The sequence below is a fragment of the Pongo abelii genome, chromosome 10 (assembly GCF_028885655.2).
Source record: "Pongo abelii isolate AG06213 chromosome 10, NHGRI_mPonAbe1-v2.0_pri, whole genome shotgun sequence".
NCBI classification, from domain to species: domain Eukaryota; kingdom Metazoa; phylum Chordata; class Mammalia; order Primates; family Hominidae; genus Pongo; species Pongo abelii.
The window spans coordinates 121,310,529-121,330,325 of NC_071995.2; the positions used below are offsets into that span (position 1 = coordinate 121,310,529).

The 19,797-nt window shown below is 45.4% G+C and overlaps 1 long non-coding RNA gene across 1 annotated transcript in view; it reads left to right on the forward strand.

The window, feature by feature from the left end:
• LOC129049362 (uncharacterized) overlaps positions 1-19,797 on the forward strand; it is an 82,217-nt gene that overhangs the window by 35,614 nt on the left and 26,806 nt on the right. Inside the window, exon 2 of the long non-coding RNA XR_008512417.2 lies at positions 18,219-18,313. This is a non-coding gene — a long non-coding RNA (uncharacterized LOC129049362). The remainder of the gene's footprint in view (positions 1-18,218; positions 18,314-19,797) is intronic.

Below are 19,797 nucleotides of genomic sequence, written 5' to 3' on the forward strand. Positions count from 1 at the left end.
ATGTAAACTGTATTTAGGGCCATCTAAATAGACTAGTACTTTTGAGTGCGTGCAGTTTCAAGATGAGGGGGTTGAACAAGATCTCTTTTAAACTTCCAACCACAAACATTTTTAAGATTCTGTGACTTTTATCAACTAAAGCAAAACATTTGTGAAATTTGCGTTTGATGCAGCAGTTCTTATCTAATTCAACAAATATTTGTTGAGTACATGGAAAGTTGATTCTATCTTCAGCAAAAATCAAGCAGACTTGGCCAGGCGTGGTGGCTCATGCCTGTAATCCCAGCACTTTTGGAGGCCAAGGTGGGTGGATCACTTGAGGTCAGGAGTTTGAAAGCAGCCTGGTCAGCAGGGTGAAACCCCATCTCTACTAAAAATACAAAAATTAGCCGGGCGTGTTGGCACGTGCCTGTAATCCCAGCTAATGGGGAGGCTGAGGCAGGAGAATTGCTTGAACCCGGGAGGCAGAGGTTGCAGTGAGCCAAGATCACATCATTGCATTCCAGCCTGGGCGAGGAAGCAAGACTCCACCTCAAAAAAAAAAACAAAAAAAAAAAGGCTGGGCACAGTGGCTCATCCCTGTAATCCCAGCACTTTGGGAGGCCTAGGTGGGTAGATCACCTGAGGTCAGGAGTTCAAGACCAGCCTGGCCAGGCCGGGCACGGTGGCTCACGCCTGTAATCCCAGCACTTTGGAAGGCCGAGGTGGGCAGATCATGAGGTCGGGAGTTCAAGACTAGCCTGGCCAATATGGTGAAACCCTGTCTCTACTAAAAATAAAAAAAAAATTAGCCAGGTGTGGTGGCGCGTGCCTGTAATCCCAGCTACTTGGGAGGCTGAGGCAGGAGAATCACTTGAGGCAGAGGTTGCAGTGAGCCAAGATTGCGCCATTGCACTCCAGCCTGGGCAACAGAGTGAGACTCCATCTCAAAAAAAAAAAAAGACCAGCTTGGCCAACATGGTGAAATCCCATCTCTACTAAAATACAAAAATTAGCAGAGCATGATGCAGGTGCTTGTAATCCCAGCTACTCAGGAGGCTGAGACGGGAGAATCGCTTGAACCCAGGAGACTGTGGTTGCAGTGAGCCAAGATCGCGCCACTGCACTCAGCCTGGGTGGCTGAGTAAGACTCCGTCTCAAAAAAAAAAAAAAAAAAAAGAAATCAAGCAGACTCAAATATATGTACACACATGTTCACAGTAGGAAAAAGTGGAAACAACCCAAATGTCCATCGATTGATGAACGAATAAACAAATTGTGGTCTCTCCGAGCAGTGGAACATTACTCAGCTGTTAAAAAAAAAGAAGAGTACTGATGCATGATACATGCCTGGATGACCCTTGCAAACATTATGCTGAGTGAAAAAAGCCTGGCACAACAGATCACCTATTGTATGATTCTTGGCCGGGTGCGGTAGCTCACACCTGTAATCCTAGCACTTTGGGAAGCCAAGGCAGGTGGATCACTTGAGGTCAGGAGTTCGAGACCAGCCTGGCCAAAATGGCAAAACCCCATCTCCACTAAAAAAAAAAAAAAAAAAAAATTAGCCAGGCATGGTGGCAGGCACCAGTAATCCCAGCTACTAGGGAGGCTGAGACATGCTTGAACCCAGGAAGCAGAGGTTGCGTGAGACAAGATTGCACCACTGTACTCCAGCCTGGACAACAGAGCAAGACTCTGTAATGAAAAAAAAAAAAGAATCATACTATATATATATTTTTTTTTTGAGATGTAGTCTCACTCTGACACCCAGGCTGGAGTGCAATGGTGCGATCTCGGCTCACTGCAACCTCCGCCTTCTGGGTTCAAGCGATTCTCCTGTCTCAGCCTCCCGAATAGCTGGGACTACAGGCGCACACCACCATGCCCAGCTAATTTTTGTATTTTTAGTAGTTACGGAGTTTCATCATGTTAGCCAGGCTGGTCTTGAAAGCCTGACATCAAGTGATCCACCTGCCTCAGCCTCCCAAAGTGTTGGGATTATACACGTGAGCCACCGCACCCAGCCACATATTGTATGATTCTTTACATGAAATGTCCAGAAGAGGTAAATCCATAGAGCTGGCGGGCTGATTAATGGCTGTCAGGGGCTGCAGGAGGGGAGAGTTAGGAGCAACTGCTTAAGAGGTACACAGTCTCCTTTTGGGGCCAGGTGCTCACACCTGTAATCCCAGCACTTTGGGAGGCCAAGGCAAGCAGATCACCTGAGGTCAGGAGTTTGAGACCAGCCTGGCCAACATGGCAAAACCCCTTCTCTACTAAAAACACAAAAATTAGTTGGGTGTGGTGGCGCATGCCTGTAACCCCAACTACTTGGGAGGTTGAGGTGGGAGAATCACTTGAACCCGGGAGGGGGAGGTTGCAGTGAGCCAAGATCTCGCCATTGCACTCCAGCCTGGGCAACAGAACAAGACTCCATCAAAAAAAAAAAAAAAAAAAAAAAATGCCGGGCGCTGTGCCTCACACCTGTAATCCCAACACTTTGGGAGGCCGAGGTGGGCGGATCATGAGGTCAAGAGATTGAAACCATCCTGGCCAACATGGAGAAACCCCGTCTCTACTAAAAATGCAAAGATTAGCTGGGCATGGTGGCACACGCCTGTAGTCCCAGCTACTCAGGAGGCTGAGGCAGGAGAATCGCTTGAACCGGGGAGGTGGAAGTTGCAGTAAGCCGAGATCACCGTTGCACTCCAGCCTGGCGACAGAGCAAGACTCTGCCTAAAAAAAAAAAAAAAAAAAAAAAAGCGTCTCCTTTTGGGATGATGGAAATAATTTGGATCTAGAGGAAAGGTGGTCGTCACATAACATTGTGAATGTACTAAATGCCACTGAATTGTTCATTTCATTTGTTTTTGTTTTTATTTTTATTTTTGTAGAGACAGGGTCTTCCTACAATTGCCCAGGCTGGTCTCAAACTCCTGGGCTCAAACAGTGCTCCTGCCTCAGCCTCCCAAAGTGCTGAGATTATAGGTGTGAGCCACCCTGCCCAGACTAAATTGTTCTTTTTTTTTTTTTTTTTTCTGAGACTGTCTCACTCTATCGCCCAGGCTGGAGTGCAGTGGCTCGATTTCAGCTCACTGCAATCTCTGCCTCCCGGGTTCAAGCAATTCTCCTGTCTCAGCCCCCAAAGTAGCTGGGACTACAGGCACACACCACTACACCAGGCTAATTTTTGTATATTTAGTAGAGACAGGGTTTCACCATGTCGGTCAGGCTGGTCTCAAACTCCTGACCTCAGGTGATCCACCCACCTTGGCCTCCCAAAGAGCTGGGGTTACAGGCATGAGCCATGACACCTGGCCGAATTGTTTATTTTTAAATGGTTAACTTTATGTTATGTGAATCTCATATCAATAAAAAATAAACAAATAAAAGGAATAAACTATTTAAAAAAAAGTCAAGTAGAGAATGCATGATAACCAGGTAGACGAGAGATTTTAGAGAAGAGATTTTTAAATTTGGAGGCAGTTTCAGCCAGGTGAAGTGGGTCACACCTGTAATCCCCACACTTTGGGAGGCTGAGGCAGGAGGATCACTTGAGTCCAGGAGTTTGAAATGAGCCATGGTCAACATAGCGAGACTTCATCCATACAAAAAAGCTTCTTAAAAAATTAAATGGGTGTGGCTCACACCTGTATTCCCAGCTGCTCAAGAGGCTGAGGCACGAGAATCACCTTAGCCTGAGTTCATGGCTACAGTGAGCTATGATTGTGCTACTGCAGTCTGATCTGGGTAACAGAGCAAGACCCTGTCCCTAAAAATAAATAAATACATAAATAAACAAATAAATAAACAGGAGTCAGTTTGAACTAAAGTTCTTCCCAACTCTAATATTTTATTATTGTACAGATTCAGCTCTTAGTGTTCAATTCTGACAACTGGATTAATCGCAGCCTTCCTAGCTCTATCATCTAACTGTACAAAAGAGACCAAAATTAAATTTTGGCTAGAAATCTAAAAAAAAAAAAAATCATGTACAAGGAATATTCAGCCTCTGCCAGGCTATTTTATTTTATTTTATTTTTTGAGATAGAATCTCACTCTGTTGCCCAGGCTGGAGTACAGTGGTGTGATCTTGGCTCACTTCAGCCTCTGCCTCACGGGTTCAAACAATTCTCCTGCCCCAGCCTCCCAAGTAGCTGGGATTACAGGTGCACACCACCACACCCAGCTAATTTTTGTATTTTTTAGTAGAGATAGAGTTTCACCATGTTAGCCATGCTGGTCTCGAACTCCTGACCTCAAGTGATCAGCCCACCTCAGCCGCCAAAACTGCTGGGATTACAGGCGTGAGGCACTGCGTCAGGCCCTAAATTTTTATTTGTTTATTTATTTTGAGACAGAGTCTCACTCTGTTGCCCGGGCTGGAGTGCGGTGTGCAGTCACAGCTCACTGCAGCCTCGACTTCCCAGGCCTACATGATCCTCCCACCTCAGCCTCCCGAGTAGCTGGGACTACAGGTGCATGCCACCACACGGGCTAGTTTTTGTATTTTTTGTGGAGACAGGATCTTGTTATGTTGCCCAGGCTGGTCTTGAACTCCTACGCTCAAGCAATCTGCCTGCCTGGGCCTCCCAAAGTGCTGAGATTACAAGTGTGAACCATCCACCTGGATATTTTTCTTTTCTTTTCTTTCTTCAGACCAGACCTTGGTCTCAGACTGCCCAAGGGATTTGCCATGACTGGAAGGAAGGAAAGAGGGAAGGTAGTGTTGCTACCCAAGAAGAGCAAAAAAAAAAAAAAAAAAATAGGAATTGATATTCAGATTTTGACATTCAAATGGGATTTTAAAAACAGTTTGAGATATAATTTACATACCCTACAACTCACCCATTTAAAGTGTGTAACTCGGGCCGGATGCGGTGGTTCACGCCTGTAATCCCAGCACTTTGGGAGGCCGAGGTGGGCGGATCACCTGAGGTCAGGAGTTTGAGACCAGCCTGACCAACATGGAGAAACCCCATCTCTACTAAAAATATAAAATTAGCTGGGCATGGTGGTGCATGCCTGTAATCCCAGCTACTCGGGAGGCTGAGACAGGAGAATCGCTTGAACCCAGGAGGCAGAGGTTGCAGTGAGCCGAGATGGCACCATTACACTCTAGCCTGGGCAACAACAGGGAAACTCTGACTCAAAAAAATAAAAAAGTATGTAACTCAACGGTTTTTAATATAATACATTATGAATTTTTTAGATTGTGGTAAATTATATATAACGTAAACTTTTCTGTTTTAATCTTTTTTTTTTTTCCTGGGAGATGAGGGTCTTGCTTTGTTGCCCAGGCTGTTCTGGAACTCCCGCCTCAAGCGATCCTCCTCCTTTGGTCTTCCAAAGAGCTGGGATTATGGGTGTGAGCCACTGCATCTGGCCCATTTTAACCATTAAGTGTACAACTCAGTGACATTAATTGCATTTATAATATTGGTGCCACCCCAAATAGGATTTTGCAGAGAGAAAAAAGTGGCTTGATATCTCAGCATGGTTAAACAAAGAATTTTTTAAATTCCTTTATCTTTAATTTGTCATATCAAGGACCCTGAAGGCCAGAGTTTTTGCTACCATATACAGAAGAAACTCCTCTCTGACATTAAGACTTAGCCACTCCAGCCTGGGCGATGAGTGAGACCCTGTTTACACACACACACACACACACACACACACACACACACACACACACACACACACACACACACACACACACACACACACACACACACACACACACACACACACACACACACACACACACACACACACACACACACACACACACACACACACACACACACACACACACACTTAGCCAGCAGGCCGAAAATGGTAAGAAGGAAGATATAACGTAGAAGAAATGAAAAAGAGCAGTATCCTCCCAGGCACAGGAGTCAATGGGGAGAAAGGAAGAGGGACAGAGGTGAGGGAGGCAGATCTACTGACTGAGATCTGGGACAGGGAAGGGAGCCTTTGTCCCCACTCCATATTTGAGCATCTGGAAGAAAACCTTTGGGCAGGGTGGTGGCCCCATGCCAACATTTTTAAGATGCGCGTGGCAAGGTCAGAAGTAAGGAAGATCCAATTTGTGCTCCGGGACTTTCCTTAGACACTCAGCAGCATGAATGCCTGGTTGAGAGCTTTGGGTGCCTACTCTGGGACCCACTCTGGCAGTATCATGGCAGAGATTCAGAGGAGTCAGCTGTTCCAGCGATTGGAGGGGAGGTTGACTCAGCAGGGAGGAGGCACGGAGTCCTGACTGAGCCAAGAAAGAGCATATGTTAGGAGCGGACTCCAACCACTCAGATACAGAACTGGGACGCTGCGTTACAGGACCCAGCTGTGGCTAACATTGCTAATTGCCTCCCCGAGATTCACTCCCCTTTTGTACCAAACAAACCTCTATTTTATGTGGCATGGCAATGTGCCCAACAATTTATGCTCACTTCTTCAGGCTTCCCCTAGGAAAGTCGGCTAGAGGTGCTTTTGGGAAAAAGCTTTTCCTTTCCTGATAAATGGGCACAGACTTAGGTGTGCTGTCTGGGGCTGAAGCAGCCATGTTGTTACCCTGTGGTGATGAGGATGATGACAAAAGCTATCAGGCCAAGGTGGCAGAGCAGAAAGACTGAAAGAACAGAACTACTCTCTTGGGAAGAGCGCAATTTATCTGGAGCAAATACTTTAATAAGAACCAAATTAGGCTGGGCGCATGGCTTATGCCTGTAATCCTACCACTTTGGGAGGCCAAGGTGGGCAATCCACCTCAAAAAAAAAAAAGAAATTAATGGCTAGCAGACTGATAGACAAAGGACTTTGTGAAGAAAATAGAAATGGCCGCTTGAAGATTTTTTTTTTTTAGACAGAGTCTCACTCTGTTGCCCAGGCTGGAGTGTAGTGGCGCGTTCTCAGCTCACTGCAAACTCCGCCTCCCAGGCTCAAGCTATCCTCCCACCTCAGCCTCCTGAGTAGCAGGGACTATAGGTACACACCACCACACCCAGCTAATTTTTGAATTTTTTGTAAAGACAGGGTTTCACCATGTTGGCCAGGCTGGTCTTGAACTCCTAGGGATCAAGCAATTCTCCCTCCTCAGCCTCCCAAAGTGCCAGGATTATAGGCATGGTGAGCCACCATGCCCAGCCAAGGTAGTTTATCTTACCGTTATTTAACTTTCCTGCATTCCTGTGTAAACCTCAGGCTGAACATTGATGTCGAATGCATGAGTAATCCAATTTTTCTCCAGCATCTATCCTCTACCCTATCTGTTTGTGTTTTTGTTTTTGTTTGTTAGAGATAGGATCTTGCTTTGTTGCCTAGGTTGGTTTCAAACTCCTGGGTTCAAGTGATCCTCCTGCCTTGGCCTTCCAAAGTGCTGGGATTACAGGCATGAGCCACTGCACCAGCCCTCTACCTTGTCTCTCTCTCTTTTTTTTTTTTTTGAGATGGAGTCTCGCTCTGTTGTCTAGGCTGGAGTGCAGTGGCGCAATCTCAGCTCACTGCAACCTCCGCCTCCCAGGTAGGAGCTGGGATTACAAGTGCCTGCCAACATGCCTGGCTAATTTTTGTATTTTTAGTAGAGACAGGTTTTGCCATGTTGGCCAGGCTGGTCTCAAACTCCTGACCTCAAGTGGTCCGCCCGCCTCGGCCTCCCAAAGTGCTTGGGATTACAGGCGTGGGCCACCGCACCCAGCCTCTACCTTGTCTTTTAACTGACTCCTCATTAGCATGTAAATATATTCGAGCTCTTCTATCTTAAAAACAAAATAAAACTAAACAAAACTGTCCCTCAATACATTTCCTAGACAAGCTTCCTGAGCTTTATGCCTGATATCTCTGTTTCCCCTTAGCAATCTTGCTTTTGCCCCATGGTTTAGCTGAAAGTGCTATAGCCAACATTATTAACAGTCATATCATTTAGCGACCTTAGTGGTATGGCTATCATTGATGACTTGGGTAGTAGTAGTTTCATCTGAGCAGTGGAGACAAGAATTTGATCCACCCGAGCTCTTAATAGCATTTTTCACTGTTGCCTAGTCTGTCTATGGCATATTGTAAAAAGTGAATGCAGCTGGGCGCAGTGGCTACGCCTGTAATCCCAGCACTTTGGGAGGCCGAGGCGGACGGATCACCTGAGGTCTGAAGTTTGAGACCAGCCTGACCAACATGGAGAAAATACTAAAAATACAAAATTAGCCGGGCATGTGGCACATTTCTGTAATCCCAGCTACTTGGGAGACTGAGGCTGGAGAATCGCTTGAACCTGGGAGGCGGAGGTTTCAGTGAGCCAAGATCGCACCATTGCACTCCAGCCTGGGCAACAAGAGCAAAACTCTGTCTCAAAACACAAACAAAAAAACAGTGACTACAATTATTCATGTCAAACTCTACAAGCAGAGCTGCCTAGATAACTGCAACTGACTGTAGATGCATCAGGGAACCCAGCTGAGACCAGAAGAACCACTCAACTAAGCACAGCCTAAATTTCCAACCCACGGAATTATGAGTGAAAGAAATGGTTCCAGCTTTAAACTACTAAGTTTTGGGATAGGTTGTTACTCAGCCATAGCTAAATGACGTGTCCTCTTTCCACATCCCCTTCTCAGCTATGTTTTCTGTAACACCATACTCTGCTATTTTCTTCTGTCTTCTCTGGCTGTTCCTTTTCAATCTCTTTGCAAATCTCTACCTACCCCTTCAGACTGACGTTCCTCAGGGATCTGTTCTAGCTCCTCTTCTCTTCCTGCTGGGTTCAAGTGACTCTTCTGCCTTGGTCTTCCAAAGTGCTGGGATTACAGCACTTTGGATAATCTCATCAGTTTACCCTCAATTACTATCCATAATATATAGGAACAATTCCTTTTTTTTTTTTTTTGAGGCACAGTCTTGCTTTGTCACCCAGGCTGGAGTGCAGTGGCACAATCTTGGCTCACTGCAACCTCTGTCTCCCCAGTTCAAGAAATTCTCCTGCCTCAGCCTCCCGAGTAGCTGGGATTACAGGCATGTGCCACCACGCCCAGCTAATTTTTGTATTTTTTTAGTAGAGATGGGGTTTCACAATGTCGGCCAGGATAGTCTCAATCTCCTGGCCTCATAATCCACCTGCCTCAGCCTCCCAAAATGCTGGGATTACAGGCGTGAGCCACCATACCTGGCCAAGTTTTCTATTTTTAGTAGAGATGGGGTTTTACCATGTTGGCCAGGCTTGTCTTAAACTCCTGACCTCAAGTGATCCACCCACCTTGGCCTCCCAAAGTGCTGGGATTATAGGCGTGAGCTGCTGTGCCCAGCCTGCTAAATCTTTATATCCAGTCCAGAATTCTTTTTTTTTGTAAATTCAGATACAAAGTCTCACTCTGTTGCCCAGGCTGGAGTGCAGTGGCATGATTCCAGCTCACTGCACCCTTGACCTCCCCAGGCTCAGATAATACTCCCACCTTAGCCTCCGAAGTAGGGACATATTTTTTTGTAGAGATGGGGTTGAGGGGGTTCTCACCATGTTGGCCAGCCTGGTCTTGAACTCCTGGCCTCAAGTGATCCTCTTGCCTCAGCCTCCTGAGTAGCTGGGACTATAGGTGTATGGTACTGCAACCAGCCAATAAATATTTTTATTTATTTATTTAAGACAGGATCTGATTCCGTCATCCAGGCTGGAGTGCAGTGATATGATCTCTGCTCGCTCACTGCAACCTCTGCCTTCTGGGTTCAAGTGACTCTCCCATCTCACCCACTCAAGTATCTGGGACTACAGGCGCACACCACCACACCCTGTTACGTTTTTGTATCTTTTGTAGATTCGAGGTTTTGCCATGTTCCCCAGGCTGGTCTCGAACTCCTGGCCTCAAGTGATCCTCCTGCCTTGGCCTCCCAAAGTGCTGGAATTATGGGTGTGAGCCACCATGACTGGCCCAAAAAATATTTATTGGTTTTATCATATGCACCAATTATATATATATTCCATACTGAACTCTTAAGTCCTCATCTAGGACTCCTTATTTCCTTAGCTCCTGTCCACATCAGATCAGTCACCAACTTCTGTCGATTCTATCTCAAATTTGTGGTGAATCCATTTACTCCTTTCCAGCCCTACGACCACTCTAGTTCAGAATGCCATCAATTATAGGACTGTTCCAACAATGTAGGCAAAAAATAAAATCCTAGCAATTTGAGAGGCTGAGGTGGGAGGATCACTTGAAGCCAGGAGTTCAAAACCAGCCTATGTAACATAGCCCACCACTACAGAAAAATAAAAATAAAACAAGATAAAAATTATTAATTTTTTTCTTATAAATAATGTATTATTTAAATATTGGTGAATATTTAATATGGTAATATTTAATAAATACAGTGGCACACAGCTGTAGTTCTAGCTACTCAGGAGGCTGAGGCAGAAGCATTGCTTAAGCCCAGGAATTCAAAGCTGCAGTGAATTCAGATGGCACTACTGTACTTCAGCCTGGGCGACAGAGGCAGACCCTGTCTCAAAAAAAAAAAAGTCCTTTCCTCTGAATAAGGGCAATATGTGCTTTTTAGTTTTCCTGCTTGTTATTGTTTTTCAATCCTTTCTCTGCCTCGTTTTCAGAATGATCTTTTTATAAGGCGCAGTTAATATTACGCCCCTATTGAAAACTCTTTTGTGAGACAACCAGCCTTTATGTATGCCTGAATGTGATGCGATATAAAATAAACAGCACCATCTATGATGCATTCTTGCAAAAAAAAAAAAAAAAAAACTCTTGAAGCTAATCAAGACTTTAAGGCTAACTTCCAGTTTGCAGAAAATAGAAGAAATAGAAGAAAAGGCCGGGCGCGATGGCTCACGCCTCTAACCCCAGCACTTTGGGAGGCTGAGGCAGGCAGATCACTTTAGGCCAGGAGTTTGAGACCAGCCTGGCCAACATGGTGACACTGTGTATCTACTGAAAATACAAAAATTAGCCGGGCGTGGTAGTGCATACCTGTACTCCCAGCTACTCCGGTGGTTGAGGCGGGAGAATCGCTTGAACCCGCGAGGCGGAGGTTGCAGTGAGCTGAGATCAAGCCAATGCACTCCAGCCAGGGCAACAGAATAAGAAAAAGAAAGAAAGAAAGATAGAAGGAAGGAAAGAAGGAAAGAAAGGAAGGAAGGAAGAAAAGGAAGGAAAGAAAGAGAAGAAAGAAAGAGGGAAGGAGGGAAGGAGGGAAGGAAGGAAGGAAGGGAAGAAAAGGAAGGAAAGGAAGGAAAGGAAGGAAAGAAACAGAAGAAAGAAAGAGGGAAGGAGGGAAGGAGGGAAGGAAGGAAGGAAGGGAAGAAAAGGAAGGAAAGGAAGGAAGCAAGGAGGGAGGGAGAGAGAGAAAGAGAGAGACAGAAAGAAAGAAAGAGAAAGAGAGAAAGAAAGAAAAGAAAAGAAAAGAAGGAAGGAAGAAAGGAAGAAAGAAAAGTTAAGCCAGGTGCGGTGGCTCATGCCTGAAATCCCAGCACCTTAGGAGGCCGAGGTGGGCAGATCACGAGGTCAGGAGTTCAAGACCGGCCTGACCAATATGGTGAAACTCCGTGTCCACTAAAAAAAAAAAAAAAAATTAGCCAGGTGTGGTTGTGTGCGCCACCTCGTTTCTATTAAAAAAAAAAGTTAAATAACAAATCCAGAAGGAAGAACATTCTATAGGACAACTGGCCCAGTTTTTTCTTTCTTTCTTTCTTTCTTTTTTTTTTTTTTTTTTTTTGAGATGGAGTCTCGCTTTGTCACCCAGGCTGGAGTGCAGTGGGACGATCTTGGCTCACTGCAACCTCTGCCTCCTGGGCTGAAATGATTCTCTTGCCTCAGCCTCCTGAGTAGCTGGGGTTACAGGTACGTACCACCAAGTCCAGCTAATTTTTTTTTTGTGGTAGAGACGGGGGGTTTCACCATGTTGCCCACGCTGGTCTTAAACTCCTAAGCTCAAGCAATCCGCCACCTTGACCTCCCAAAGTGCTGGGATTACAGGCATGAGCCACTACAACCAGCCCAATTTTTTCAAAGACATTACAGAAAAAAAAAAAAAAAAAAAGGAGGGGACTGTGATACACTGAAAAACTAAAAATAGTGTTAAGAGAAATTGAAGAAGACCTAAATAAATGAAAAGACGGCCGGGCACAGTGGCTCATGCCTGTAATCCCAGCACTTTGGGAGGCCAAGGCAGGCGGATCATGAGGTCAGGAGATCGAGAACCTGCTGGCTAAAACGGTGAAACCCCGTCTCTACTAAAAATACAAAAAAATTAGCCAGGCTTGGTGGCGGGCGCCTGTAGTCCCAGCTACTCGGGAGGCTAAGGCAGGAGAATGGCGTGAACCCGGAAGGCGGAGCTTGCAATGAGCCGAAATCGCACCACTGCACTCCAGCCTGGGCAATAGAGCGATACTCCATCTCAAAATAAAATAAAATAAAATAAAAAATAAATGAAAAGGCATTCTGGCTGGGCGTGGTGGCTCATACCTGTAATCACAGCACTTTGGGAGGCTGAGGCGGGCAGATCACCTGAGGTCAGGAGTTCGAGATCAGCCTGGCCAACATGATGAACCCTCGTCTCTATTAAAAATAAAAAAATTAGCTGGGCGTGATGGTGGACACCTGTAGTCCCAGCTACTTGGGAACCTGAGGCAGGAGAATCGCTTGAACCCGGAGGTGGAGGTTGCAGTGAGCTGAGATCGCACCACTGTGCTTCAGCCTGGGTGATGGAGAGAGACTCCAAAAAAAACAACAACAAAATTTTTTTTTAAAGATGGAGTCCCACCCTGTCACCCAGGCTAGAGTGCAGTGATGCAATCATAGCTCACTGTAGACTTTTAACTCCTGGTTTCAAGGGATCCTACCACCTCAACCTCCCGAGTAGCTGGGACCATAGGCGCATGCCACCATGCTCGACTATTTTTTTGTTGTTGTTCTCTTTTCTTTTTTTTTTTTTTTAAGAGTTGATGTCTCTCTCAGCCTGGCCATCATGACAAAACCCCATCTTTACTAAAAACGCAAAAATTAGTGGGGTATGGTGGCACATACCTATAATTTCAGATACCCAGGAGGCTGAGACACCAGAATCACTTGAATCCGGGAGGCAGAGGTTGCAGTAAGCTGAGATTGTGCCACTGCACTCCAGCCTGGGCAACACAGTGAGACCCGTCTCAAAAATACAAATGAAGAGTTGGTGTCTCTGTGTTGCCCAGGCTGGTCTCGAACTCCTGGGCTCAGGCAATCCTCCCACTTTGGTTTTCCCATGCCCGGCCATTACATCCCTTTTTTTTTTTTTTTTTTTGAGACGGAGTCTCGATCTGTCACCCAGGCTGGAGTGCAGTGGCATGATCTCGGCTCACTGCAAGCTCTGCCTCTTGGGTTCATGCCATTCTCCTGCCTCACCCTCCCGAGTAGCTGGGACTACAGACACCCACCACCATGCCTGGCTAATTTTTTGTATTTTTAGTAGAGGTAGGGTTTCACTGTGTTAGCCAGGATGGTCTCGATCTCCTGACCTTGTGATCCACCCGTCTCGGCCTCCCAAAGTGCTGGGATTACAGGTGTGAGCCACCATGCCCGGCCCATTACATCTTTTTATAGAGATGGGATCTCACTATGTTGACCAGGCTGGTCTTGATCTCCTGGCCTCACGTGATCTTCCTGCCTCTGCCTCCCAAAGTGCTAGGATTACAGACATGAGCCACTGCTCCCAGCCACAATGCAACAATAAAAAGACATATAGCCCAATTACAAATGGGCAGAGAATGGCTAGGCATGGTTGGTTCACACCTGTAATCCCAGCACTTTGAGATGCCAAGGTAGGAGGATCACTTGAGTCCAGGAGTTTGAGATCAGCCTGGACAACACAGCAAGACCCCATTTATTGTTTTTTTAGACCCAGTCTCACTCTGTCGCCCAGGCTGGAGTGCAGTAGTGCAATCTCAGTTTACAGCAACCTCCACCTCCCGGGTTCAAGTGATTCCCCTGCCTCAGCCTCCTGAGTAGCTGGGACTACAGGCACGTGCCACGGCGCCCAGCTAATTTGTATATTTTTAGTAGAGACGGGGTTTCGCCATGTTGGCCAGGCCAGTCTTGAAATCCTGACCTCAGGTGATCCGCCCACCTTGGCCTCTCAAAGTGCTGGGATTACAGGCTTGAGCCACTGTCCCCAGCCCCCATTTCTTTTTATTTTTCTGCTTTTTTTTTTCTTTTCTGAGACAGAGTTTCGCTCTTATTGCCCAAGCTGGAGTGCAATGGCATGAGCTCAGCTCACCAAAACCTCCACCTCCTGAGTTCAATCGATTCTCCTGCCTCAGCCTCCCGAGTAGCTGGGATTATAGGCATGGGCCACCATGCCTGGCTAATGTTGTATTTTTAGTAGAGATGGGGTTTCTCCATGTTGGTCAGGCTGGTCTCGAACTCCTGACCTCAGGTGATCCACCTGCCTTGGCCTCCCGAAGTGCTGGGATTACAGGCGTCACTGCGCCCGACCCCTAGCCCCCATTTGTTAAAAAAAAAAAAAAAAAAGGTAGAGAATTTGAATAGACATGTATCCAAAGAAGATATACAAATGGCCAATAAGCACATGGAAAGATGTTCAACATCAGTCACTGGGGAAATACCCATCAAAATAACAGTGAGATGCCACTTCACCCCCACTAAGATAACTAAAATAAAAGGGACAGATAGTAACAAGTGGTGCCAAGAATGTAAAGGAATTAGAATCCTCATACATTGCTGGTAAGAATGTAAGATGGTACAGCTACTTTGGAAAACAGTTTGGCAATTTGTCAAAATGTGAAACATAGAGTTCCCATATGACCCAGTAATTACCCTCACAGGTATATTCCCAAGATAAATAAAAACATATATCCACACAAAAACTGGTACACAAATGTTCATAGCATTATTTATAAGAGTCAACAAGTAGAAACAACCCAAATGTCCATCAACTAATGAGTAGATAAACAAAATGTGTGACCGGGCGTGGTGGCTCATGCCTGTAATCCCAGCATTTTGGGAGGTCGAGACGGGTGGATTGCTTGAGTCCAGGAGTTGGAGATTAGCCTGAGCAACATAGCAAAACCCTGTCCTACTTCGAAAAATATAAAAAAATTAGCTGGGTGTGGTGGTATTTGCCTATAGTCCCAGCTACTCAGGAGGCTGAGGTGGGAGGATCACCTGAGCCCAGGAGGTCAAGAATGTGGTTAGCCATGATTGTGCCACTGGATTCCAGCCTGGGCAACAGAGTGAGACTCTGTCTCAAGAAACAAACAAAAAAGCAAAGGAACCGTGCATGGTGGCTCACGCCTGTAATCCCAGCACTTTGGGAGGCCAAGGCTGGCAGATCACCTGAGGTTGGGAGTTCGAGACCAGCCTGGCCAATGAAACCAGAGACTGATGAAACCCAGTCTCTACTAAAAATACAAAAAGTAGCTGGATATAATGTTGCACGCCTGTAATCCCAGCTACTAGGAAGGCTGAGGCAGGAGAATTGCTTGAACCCAGGAGACGGTGGTTGCAGTGAGCTGAGATCATGCCACTGCACTCCAGCCTGGGTGACAGAGCGAGACTTCATCTCAAAAAAATAAAAATAAAAATAGCAATAGAGCATTATTATTATCATTCATCAATTGCTATGGTCTGAATATATCTCCCCAGAATTAATATGTTGAAATCCTAACCCCCAAGGTGATGATATTAAGACGTGGGGCTTTTTGAGAGGTGATTAAGTCGTGAGGGCAGAGCTATCATGAACTGAATTAGTTCCCTTATAAAAGACACCTCAGGGCTGGGCGCGGTGGCTCACACCTGTAATCCCAGCACTTTGGGAGGCCAAGGTGGGTGGGTCATGAGGTCAGGAGCTCGAGACCATCCTGGCTAACACAGTGAAACCCCGTCTCTACTAAAAATACAAAAAATTAGCCACGCGTCGTGGTACATGTATGTAGTCCCAGCTACTCGGAAGGCTGAGGCAGGAGAATCATTTGAACTCGGGAGGCAGAGGTTGCAGTGAGCCAAGATTGCGCCACTGTGCTTCAGCCTGGGTGACAGAGCAAGACTCCGTCTCAAAAACAAAAAACAAAACAAAACAAAAAGGCACCTCAAAGAGTTAACGAGACTTTTGCACCATGACGTCAGGACACAGTGAACAGATGCCATCTATGAACCAGGAGATGGTCTTCAGCAGACACTGAATTTGCTGGCACCTTACCCTTGGACTTCCCAGCCTCTAGAACTCTGAGAAATACATTTTGTTTCTAAGCTATCCAACTTACGGTATTTTTCTTTTCTTTCTTTTCTTTCCTTTTCGAGACAGAGTCTTGCCCTGTCACCCAGAGTGGAATGCAGTGGCATGATCTCGACTCACTGCAGCCTCCACCTCCCGGGTTCAAGCAATTCTCTGCCTCCCGAGTAGCTGGGATTACAGGTGCACCACAAAGCCCAGCTAATTTTTGTATTTTTAGTAGAGACGGGGTTTCACCATGTTGGCCAGGCTGGTCTCAAACTTCTGACCTCAGGTGATCTGCCCAACTCAGCCTTCCAAAGTGCTGGGATTACAGGCATGAGTCACCACCTGGCATTTTTTATAGCAGCCTGAATGGACTAAGACAGCCATAAAAGGGAATGAAATACTGATATATGCTATGACATGAAGGAACTTTGAAAACATGATGCTAAGTGAAATAAGCCAGTCACAAAAGACCACAAAATGTATAATTCCACTGCTATGCAATGTCCAGATAGGAAAATCATAGAGACAGAAAGCATATGAGTGGTTGCCAGGGACAGGGGAAAGAGGAAATGGGGAGTGACTGATAATGGATATGGGCTTTCTTTGGGGGATGATGAAATATTCTAAAATTGTTTGTGGTGATGGCTTTACAACTCTGGGAATAGACTAAAAACCACTGAATTGTACACTTTAAATGGCAAATTTTTAAATATGTGAATTCTATTTCTTTTCTTTTTTTTTTTTGAGACGGAGTCTTGCTCTGTCACCAGGCTGGAGTGCAGTGGTGTGATCTCAGCTCACTGCAACCTCCGACTCTCTCGTTCAAGCAATTCTCCTGCCTCAGCCTCCCGAGTAGCTGGAATTACAGGCACACGCCACCATGCCCAGCTAATTTTTGTATTTTTAGTATGGACAGGGTTTCACCATGTTGGCCAGGATGGTCTCGATCTCCTGACCTCGTGATCAACCCCCTCGGCCTCCCAAAGTGCTGGGATTACAGGCGTGAGCCACCGTGCCTGGCCTTGTGAATTATATTTCAATAAAACTGTTATACAGTTTTGTATAGAGCTACCCATATATGAGTACATGTACAATAGGTGAGATCTACTGAACTCTATAGACCATACCAATCTCTACTTTTTTGGATATTGTACTATATGGTTATATGTGAACATTCACGAGGCCAAGGAGAGGATGCCTGGGACTTTCCAGTATGTTGTTTTGCAACTGTCAGTAAATCAATGATTATTTCAAAATAGTAATTTCAAAAAAAAAAAAAAAAGACATGAGGCAAAATGGTTAGGTTGTTTTATTTATTTATTTATTTATTTATTTATTTATTTATTTTGAGACAGAGTCTCACTCTGTCTCCCAGGCTGGAGTTCAGTGGCACGATCTTGGCTCACTGCAACCTCTGCCTCTCAGGTTCAAGTGATTCTCCTGCCTCAGCCTCCCAAGTAGCTGCAATTACAGACGTGCACCACCACACCTGGCTAATTTTTTTTTTTTTTTTGATATGGAGTCTCGCTCTGTTGCCCAGGTTGGAGTGCAGTGGCGCGATCTCGGCTCACTGCAACCTCCACCTCCCGAGTTCAAGCGATTCTCCTGCCTCAGCATCCCTAGTAGCTGGGACTACAGGCATGCGCCACCACGCCCAGCTAATTTTTGTATTTTTAGTAGAGACGGGGTTTCACCATGTTGGTCAGGCTGGTCTCGAACTCCTGACCTCAAGTGATCCGCCCACCTCAGCCTCCCAAAGTGCTGGGATTTCAGGTATGAGCCACCGCGCCCGGCCTATTTTTATTTTTTAGAGACAAGGTCTCACTTTTTCATCCAGGCTAGAGTGCAATGGCATGACCATAGCTCACTGCAGCCTTGAAGTCCTAGGCTCAAGGGATCCTCCTGCTGCGGCCTCTCGGGTACCTAGGACTATATGTGTGCACCACCATGCCAAGCTAATTTTTTTTCTTTAAAAACAAGAAACAGTATGTCTTTCTTTTGGCCAGGCTAATTTTTATTTTTATTGTTTTTAGAGATGAGGACTTGTTATGTTGCCCAGGCTACTCTCAAACTCCAGGACTCAAGTGATCCTCTCCTGCCTCAGCCTCTCAAGTCACTGGGATTACAGGTATGAGCCAACCTCAACCAGCTCTATCCCTTCTTCCTAAATACCTTTTCATGTTTTTTTTTTTTTTTTTGTATATGTACCAAAGTTTGCAATTAATCATGAAGGGATTTATTTTTATTTTATTTTTAGATTTGAACTAGTTATATAAATTATAGAACTGGGACATGAATATGGTAATTAATTCAAATACAGAAGAGTAATAAAAATAAAACTCTTTTCTTTGGACCATGAATTTCTCATACTGCTCTCTATATTCCCTAGAATTTTCTAGTAATGGTTTATAATTGCCCTTTTTCCCCCAAGTTGGCAAAAAAAACCGTTTTTAATCTTAGACTTTTCAATTACTTGCATTATTTTTGGGGTCCCATATCTTCCTCTATTATTGTTTTTTTTTTGCTTTTTTCATTTTATATTCAAAAATTTCAGCTGGATGAGGTGGCCCATGCCTGAAATCTGAGCACTGTGGGAGGATTACTTGAGCCTAGGAGTTTGAAACCAGCCTGAGCAACATAGCAAGACCCTGTCTTTACAAAAAATAGTAAAAGATTACCAAGTGTGGTGGTGTGAACCTGTAGTCCCAGCTACTCAGGAGGCTGAGGTGAGAAGATTGCTTGAGCACAGGAGTTCAAGGCTGCAGTGAGCTATCCATGCCACTACACTCCAGCCTGGGCCACAAAGCAAAAAAAAAAAAAAAAAATTCTTCACAATGCATGGCTCAGAGTGGAACTGGTGAGTCATAAGCTATGCACACATTTCACTTCACTGTACATTGCCCAATTACTCTCTAAATGGCAGTTCCAGTTCTACTACATTTCCAGTAGTAGAATTTAAGAATTCCCATTGCAAAGCCTAGCATGATGGCATGCACCTGTAGTTCCAGCTACTTGGGAGGCTGAAGCAAGATGATACCTTGAGCCTAGGAGTTTGAGTCAAACCTGGGCAACACAGTGAGAATCCCTGTCTTAAAAAAAAAAAAAAAAAAAAAACAAAACCCATGCTCATTAACACTTGGTATTATTAGATATTTAAATATTTGTCCAGGTAGGGTGTGAGGCTCACATCTGTAATCCCAGTACTTGCGGAGGCCAAGCTGAGAGGATCACTTGAGGCCGGGAGTTCAAGACCAACTTGAATAACACAACAAGATCCTCATCTCTATTTTTAAAATTAAATATTTGTCCATCTAAAAGGTTTGAAAGAATTGAGATGGCGTCTCAGTCTATCACCCAGGCTGGAGTGCAATGGTACCATCTTAGCTCACTGCAACGTCCACTGAGAAGGTTCAAGCGATTCTCCTGCCTCAGCCTCCCGAGTGGCTGGGATTACAGGCACCTGCCATCATGCCCGGCTAATTTTTGGTTTATTTTTATTTTTATTTTTTGAGACGGAGTCTTGCTCTGTCACCCAGGCTGGAGTGCAGTGGCACAATCTCAGCTCACGGCAAGCTCCACCTCCTGGGTTCACGCCATTCTCCTGCCTCAGCC